This window comes from Rissa tridactyla, chromosome 6, assembly GCF_028500815.1.
Source record: "Rissa tridactyla isolate bRisTri1 chromosome 6, bRisTri1.patW.cur.20221130, whole genome shotgun sequence".
In the NCBI taxonomy this organism is placed as follows: domain Eukaryota; kingdom Metazoa; phylum Chordata; class Aves; order Charadriiformes; family Laridae; genus Rissa; species Rissa tridactyla.
The window spans coordinates 49,178,538-49,186,359 of record NC_071471.1 but is presented as its reverse complement, the minus strand read 5'-3'; the positions used below and the strand labels follow the sequence as shown (position 1 = coordinate 49,186,359).

The 7,822-nt window shown below is 45.7% G+C and overlaps 1 protein-coding gene across 6 annotated transcripts in view; it reads left to right on the top strand.

Moving 5' to 3' along the window:
• Positions 1–268: 268 nt before the first annotated feature.
• Positions 269–7,822, top strand: part of KAT6B (lysine acetyltransferase 6B) — a 128,063-nt gene continuing 120,509 nt past the window's right edge. For 2 of the 6 annotated variants that reach the window (XM_054204528.1, XM_054204524.1), the window contains exon 1: positions 1,688–2,310. The gene's annotated coding sequence lies outside the window, so the exon portion shown is untranslated. Of the gene's footprint in view, positions 436–730; positions 849–1,683; positions 2,311–7,822 lie in introns of those variants that run through there. The other 4 variants (XM_054204523.1, XM_054204522.1, XM_054204527.1 and 1 more) reach the window with 4 other exon arrangements.

Genomic DNA, 7,822 nt, shown 5'->3' with positions numbered 1-7,822 from the left:
CGCGCCGCCGTGGGGACGCGCCTCCCCCCAAACTTTATCGCCTTCCCCCCCCTTCCTCTCCCTCTTTTTTTTTTTTTTTTTTTCTTTGAGGGAAAAAAAAAGGTGGGGGGAGCTCAATTTCCCACTTGCCAACAGCAGATAAAAAAAGTGGGGAGGGACCTTTTCTGTCACAGCCTATGTAGATTAACCTTTCAATTAGCTGTTATCAGGTCCTGTGTCTTAGCACCCGTCCTCGCAATCTGCGTCCGCTCGGCACCGGGGAGGCCGGAGGTCTGGGGGTGGGTTTCTGCTTTAATTTCTAAAATTAATGATAATTGCTGGCGCGGCTCCCCTCCCCCGCCGCGGGCTGAAGGCTCGTCTCTGCTCTGCCCGTCTACCTTTTAGTATTTTGGAGTGAGAAGAGGAGCCCCGCGGAGGAGGAGGAGGGGAGACAAGGTATTCTCTCTGCTATTCATCTTCTTTTTCCACCCCCCCACCACCCCCCCCCCCCCCCCCGCGAAGGGGCTTAGCGGAGGTAACTGGTGCAATCAATCCGCTGGCTGGGGATTCCCTCCACCCCCTCCCCGGCTCGTCTGGCTCTCCTGGCTGGGTCTCTTCAGTGTGTATGTGTTTGGGGAAGGGGGTGGGGGGAGGCCGTGTTGTTGTTGTGTTCCTGGCTCTGGTTGCAGCCAGGAGAGAGAGGGAGCGAGCGAGCGAGAGACAGAGCAGGGGGAGAGCGAGCGAGAGAGAGAGAGGAGCCGCGATCGCGTTTCAGGGGCAGCACATTCCGCAGGAACCGCTGCTGCAGACACACACACGGGCAGAGAAAGGAGGTCATTGCAAGCAGAGGGGGGAAACCTGCACCGGAGGTTAGATTCCCAGGAGTTTATGCGGGGGATAATAGGGAGCATGCGATGGGTTTTTGTTTTGCGTTGGGTGACAGGCTGCAATTTGCCATAATAACCCCCTTTGCCTCCCCTCTTTCGGTGCAGGGGGCTTGTCACTAGGCTGGGTACTTCTTTTTTTTTTTTTTCCTTTTGCATTGGCGGCTGATGCACGTGTTTGCAGGCACTTGTGCTTGGTAAATGCATTGCAACGCGCTGCGTTTTGCAGGGCAGGCGGGGGAGCGGCAGGAGGCGATGGCCGGGCTGGATGGGGTGGGGAGCGGGGGGGATGGAGCGGCGGAGGGCGGCAGGGGCTGGCCGAGGGTTTTGTGTTGCATGCTCCCACCCTGCCGTTCTGGGGCGGCGATTGTTCCTTCGCCGGCAGGGTGACAAGAGGAGTCCCTGCGCCTTCGCATGGCGAAACTTGCAGGGACCTTGCATGTGGCTGTGGAGCTGGGAGTCATTGTCGCCGTTCCCCCTCCCGCGGCGGCGCGGGCGGTGCGTGTGCGCGGTCGGCGGCCGCCGGTGCCCGGGGAGGGCTGTGCCGGGAGCACGTCGCTCCATCTCGCCCGCCCGGGCGACCGGCAGGCTCCCAGGCGCGCGCGTGACGCTCAGTGTTTAAGGCCGTCGATTAGTGTGTGTAGCGCGCCCGCCCGCCCCGCCGGGCTGGCTCCGGCGGCCGCCGCCGGTGTCTCTCGCTGGCGATCGCCCTCCCGAACAAACTTCAGGAGCGGGTGGGGCGGTGGCGGGTGGGGGAGGGTGGCAGGGCGGGGCGGGCGGGCCAGACGGACGGCAGTGGTAGCCAACGGGAGGGCGGGCTTGCCAGAGTTCACGCCTCCGGTTGCGGCGGCTGGCCAATCGCTAGTGTGCGAGGCCCAGCAGTGAGGCGGGCCGTGCGGGTGTGTGACGGTGGTGGCGGCCAATGTCAGTCTCCGGCCCCGGCCGTTCCCGCCGGTAGGCGGGGTTGCGCCTTGAGGGAAGGGGCGTTCCCCGTGATTGACACGCCCCGTTTTCCAATGAGAGAGCCGGGCTGGTTGCTGGGCGGAACATGGTCCGTGTGGGCAGTTGATGGACACGGGCCCGCGGCCTGTGAGCGTGGAGCGGCGTGCGCAGGGCGGCCCAATGGCGGGCGCCGGTGGGTGGGGCGCGGGGGTAGGTAAGGTTTTAATGAGACTCCATTGGGCTGTAATCAGTGTCATGTCGGATTCACGTTAAGTACAACAGGGCGAAACAAAATGGCGGCGTAGGTGAGGCGAGCCCGGCCGAGCCCAGCCGCGCCGCGGCGGTAGGGGGAGTCGCGGCGGCCGCCGGCAGGGGGGCAGCGCGGCAGCGGGGGCAGCCGCCTGGGCGCAGCCTGGCAGTGGGAGCAGGGGAAGAGCCGGCAGCAGGGGGAGCCGCTGCGGCGCCTGGAGGAGGCTCCTCCCCCCGCGGCCCCGGTCCCGCCGAGGTGAGTGGTACCGGGGAGGGAGGGGGGGGCCCTCTCGGCCTGCCTCCCGCGGGCGCGGCGGGGGTGGATGGATGGGTGGGGGCGGCGCGGCCGCTGTCCCCCGTGGGGTGGGTGCAGGTGCACGCCCCCGCCCTCCTCCCCCAGTTGGCCTGTCCTGCGGGGTCGCCGTGCCCCGGGGAGCGGAGCCTGCGGGCTTGGGGGGGTTCCGCCTTTGAAATGAAAAATGCCGGAGTAAGGCTTGGAGGGTTCCAAAGCCAGCCCCGGCTCGGCTCCTGTCAAATACAACAATGCCTTCGCGCTAGGCACTAGGCATTGCAAATCTCCATGGTGTGGGTATACTGCAAAAATCTTAAGTAAGTTGGGGAGGGGAATATTCAAGCCTCTGAAGCCACGTTTCGAAAGTGATGTTCACACCGTATTTTCTTTGCCCAGACCTCACCTTTAGCATTCTGTCACTGAGCATTCAAAATAACCTGTTCTGTGAGAAGCAAGCAGATACCCCTTCTGTTGAAAATCACTATCCCAAGAAGAAATGTTTTCATTGAAATCCTTTTCCCAGGTTAACTGCTGGCAGTGAATATTACCTCACCATGCTCCCTGATGTTCTCTAGTACCATATTTTGAAGTGCTTAGAACTAGCATGGAAGAGGGTGGGAAGGGTGAATTTGGGTGATTTTGCTGGTGTCATGTTGTGCTGATGCTGTTTCCTCTGGTGGTGCTTGCTGCTGTCATGTCGTGAACTGCTTTTTAGCATATGATCTTAAACTAGCTTGTGGAGTATCGCACAGTGCAAGTGCTTCATCAGCTTGATTCACATGTACCACTCTTATTCCCCCAACCCCAAGTTTTTTGGTGTAGTTTTGAAGTTACTATAATGTCTCCTTATTTGTCTGTTTCAAGCATGTGTGAGTGTCATTGCTCTTCCTTGTTTAACTGAAAACTGTATGTTATGCATAAGGAAGAATACAATAGCTGACTTCATGATCTTAGTAATTTTAAAAGTGTCATGTGTGCTGGGAGTCCTTGCCAGGATCTGCTCTTGCTCTGCCTCGTCATAGGTGCATGTATTTTGCAATGGGGAAACAAGTATCTTGCCTCTTCTGCATCATTAATTGAGATGGGGGTGGAATATAGAGTTGATTAGCTGCAGAATTCTAAGTAATAGCTTGGAGGAAAGAAAAATGACAAAAAGCTTACTGAACGCAATGGCAGTCTTCTCTTCCTCCTCCTCCTCCTCTGCTGCAATCCTTACCTGACCCTGATGCTGCAGCAGAGAGCTGGCCTGCTGTTGCTTCTCCTGAGTATGTGCAGAGCAGGTAGGAGGGAGTAGAATGAAATTGTGTTTCACAGGTCACCGGCAGGTTGCACAAGTTGCTGTCATCTCTCCTCCCCGCTTCTTCACCCCCCCCTCCCCCCCCCCCTTTTTTTTTTGGGTAGCTGTGTTAATCTCAGTTTTAAAAAATTATCTCCATTTGCATTTAAGACAGCCAAAGTGAATTTTTCATTAATTTCTCCAAAAAAAGACTTCAGATTATATTTTGTGAAATGCTTTTGAGTACTTGTGTAATTACTTTTGTTTCTTGGGGGGGAGGGAAGCATAGCTAACTTTTTTTTTAAATTTTATTTTTTGTCTTTCTGACTAGACAGCTTGTTTTCACAATCTGGATCACTTGGAAATAATTTGAGGTACTAGTTCAGTCTAAAAAAGACCTTATTACAGGATTATAGGATTACTGATGGCACCTAAGATTGACATGTTCAGTCGGTGCATTCTTTAATTAGAATCAGCTGTACAATAGGTATATGCTTTATAAAGGACATATTTACATTCATTTTAAATCGCAGTCTGCAATTTTGCAATTTCTTTGTATTTATCTGATAATTTATGACTTAGGTAAAGGGACAAGCCTTGACTAGAGGTGGCTTTTCATGTTTAAAAGGTAATGCATTGTACTTAACTCTCTGGATACTTATGTTCTGCAGCTCTTCAGTAGCAGACTTGTGAACAGACTTTGCCAGGGATATAGTGCAATAAAACTTTCTCAAATGTTCTTATTTTCAAAATAAGATACCACAGAGTGTAGAAGCTGAAATATGGCATAGAAAAAGCTTTGCCATAAAACTTGGAAGTGGTCCTGTGCATTTAACAGTCTGGAAAATCTAATCTGTGATTGGATGGGTACTGTTGAGGTTTTGATTAAAAGTTATTTAATTACAAGGGGAGGAAAATTAATAAATAGACATGAGTGCCTGCTGCTAATTTATAATCACTCTTAAAAATTGGTATTTCCTTAAGATTTGTTTTGGGTAAGCATCACACTTTCTATATTAAATGATGTATACCTTTTTGTGGTTTTGGCATCATTAAGTTCTAAACTTAGAAACCTGTTGAACTTACGTGCATCCTCTTATGTTGAATTTGGAAAGTTTGTTTTGTCTTTATCCAGTCACTCAGCTTGTATATGTTTATATCTCTGTATTGCTAGTCTTGGATCAATCTGTCTGAACTTGATTTATGAAAGACCTGTTTAACTTACAGCTCCAGGATCACTAAGCTGAATTATATTGCTGGCAAAGATGTTTGTTATTAAGAGGTTATTCTGAATATTACGTATGGTAGAACTTGTCATATCGGTTGTGGAGCTCAGAGTGCTACTTTTCAAGTACCTATGCAGCCAAAGTGGCAGAATAACAGAAAGTCTTAAGTTGTAGTAAAACAATTACAAAATAGGATTGGATGATCTTTGCATGGTTTTCTAAAGTAGAATGAACTTAGATTCTGTCGGAGGTGTGAATTTAAGGTGTCTTAATTTTCCTGTTGATATGTCCTGCCCTGTGTGTTGGAAACTCAATGCTCCTGCTGATACACTCAACTAATGTTGATTTAGTAGGCGCTAGTATGCAGGAGGTTGTATTACACATAGGCAGTTTTAAGTAAATAAGTTAAAATGTAGTTCTGAATGTATGTTGCTGTGAAATTCCTGTACCAAGCAGCAGTTTTTACACGAAGATACAGCTCACCTTTTGCCACAGTCACTGGCCAATAAAAATTCCTGTAACCCACAAGTTACAGCATTTATACTGAAATGTTCATCGGTGTCCAGGTGCTTGGAACAGACCTTGCACTGTGTTCTGGAACGTAATGCAAGTGATGTGGTTGCTCGTATGAAATTTAATGCAACAGTAGTGCAGTAGGTTTAAAAATGAGGCAAGTACATCTGACTCAGCAAATGCAGTGTTCAGCATTTAATTAAGTACTGACTGTCTTCATGAAGGCTCATAGTAGGACAGCCTAACTAAATAACTTTTAAACTTTAAAGGAGCTTTCTAGGAATCTGGGGCTTTATATGAAGCTACAGAGAACTTTCAAATCTATAGGCAGAGTACATAAAATAGTCTCAGTGTGAGTGAGCGTCCACTATATATATATAGAGTTCTGCTTTGTTGTATTATTGTATTTTCAGTGTCAGGAGTTGTGAGAGAATTTGTAGGATTCATAATACCGTGGAAACATTTTTCTTCCCTGTATATGTCTGCATTTTGCAGCTACAGTGTTATTTTGGAATTATCTGAAAACAGTGTATATAAACAATGCTGTTAGGGAAAGAATGGCTTTTGCTAGCTGGATTAAATGAAAATGTCTGTTTACAGGCATTGTTTTCTGTGTATTTCAAGTATTTGTAATAACTGTCATCAAATATAACTTGCATGAGTACAGACTGGAAGCAAGAAACAGGATCCAATCTACGTAGATCAATAGGGTTCAGTATGGGAGCCAATTAAACATTCAGCAGCTGCATTTGAATCAGGAATGTCTTTTCATTCTGGCAGTCAATTGAACTTTGATATTTATAAATTTGAAAATGCTCAAGCTTCAATCAAACCTCAAAAAACTGACAAATTCATAAAATGAATTGATTAATATTTCTGCTATTTGGGTATAGAAGAATTTTATTCACCAATAACCAGATGCTCTTTTTTTACTAATCCTGTTGTGTAGGTGTACTAATGTGTGAAACATGATCTAGAGTTTATATTTAAAGAAATTTTTGAGGGGGTGGAGGGAGGGGGAGGTATGGGACCAAAAGTGGGTTTTGTATTCATTCGCTTTACAGTTGCAGAGGAATCTTTTTAACCAGTTGAAAATAATTTAAATTACCGCACAATTCAGGTTTTTTTCTTATTAATCATGTTTAAAACTTGAGTAAATTATAGAAATGCAAGACGACTTGAATAAATGAATAAAAATGAGGTCCGAGACATGTATAATCATAGATGTTATTGTTACAGGCTGCTTGCCATAGCTTCATAAATGTAGTTTCAGATTAACTCAGTTTTAGATTTTGCTGTGAAACTGGCGATTCTTCAACTCACAAGATGGCCCATTTATTGAGAATCAAGATTTTCCTCTTCTGGTTTTTACTTACTTTTCTCAGATTTGAAGTAATTATACAATTCTGTTAGTGTCTTCAAAAGTTCTCCCTTACATTTAACGGCAGAAAAAACTAATACCTCAAATATATTTATTTATTTATTAGGTGCCTACTGTCTTAGATTAATTTATGTGGCTTTTTAAATATATATATTTTTTCATATATTGTCCTGCAGAATGAATAAACTCCTGATCAAGATGTTCTTTTAGGTTTCTTATATAAGTTTTTGTAGCCACTGAATTTCCTACTGGAGTGATCTGTTCCATAATAAGTAAATAAAATTGTTTATTAAACTGTGAGTCACTGAAACATATTTTGTCAATGTGACCTGCCTATACGTTTTCATGCTGACAGTGTATTTATGTGAAAGTGCCTCCTGTTACTTCATTTTCATTTCTGTTCCTAAGAGTTTGTATCAAAAATGTGTGCCTCCTTACTGCACACCTTAGAACAAGAAGTGCCTTTGTGATTTCTTTCTGTATTGTAGGGTACCTAGGTATTAATGAAAGATGTAATCCTAGTAACTCAGTTCTGATACTTTGTTTTTGATTTTTTGAGTTGTATAATTAACATATGCATATGGCATGGCACTTACAGCATACTGTAATTAAGTAATAATAAATAAAAAATAAATTAATAATTTGACTTTCATCAATTGAGGATTGGTTTTTGTTGTGGGTTTTTTTTTTTTTGTTTGGTGGTGTTTTGTTGTTGGTTTTTTTTGGTTTTTTTTTTTTTTTTTTAAGTGTATGTATAATCCATCCAGGTAGTAATTTTCTTACACCAGTGGATGTAGAAATTATTTATAGGCAGTTTGTTTTGGAGAGTATTTTCAGATCGCTGGCTGAAGGAAAATTACCCAACGAGTCAGTAGCAGGTTAAGTGGTGACAGTATTTAGGAAAACTAAATCCACTAAATATTATGAGAAGTGGAAGGATTTTATGATGACTTATTTGGTTGGGGGTGGGAATTGGTGAACATTTCATATAATCTCACAGAGATTTTTGCATACTGCAGCATCTACAGTGTGAATACATGTCTGAATGCATTCTGTTTCTTTTTACTACTTCAGCATTAA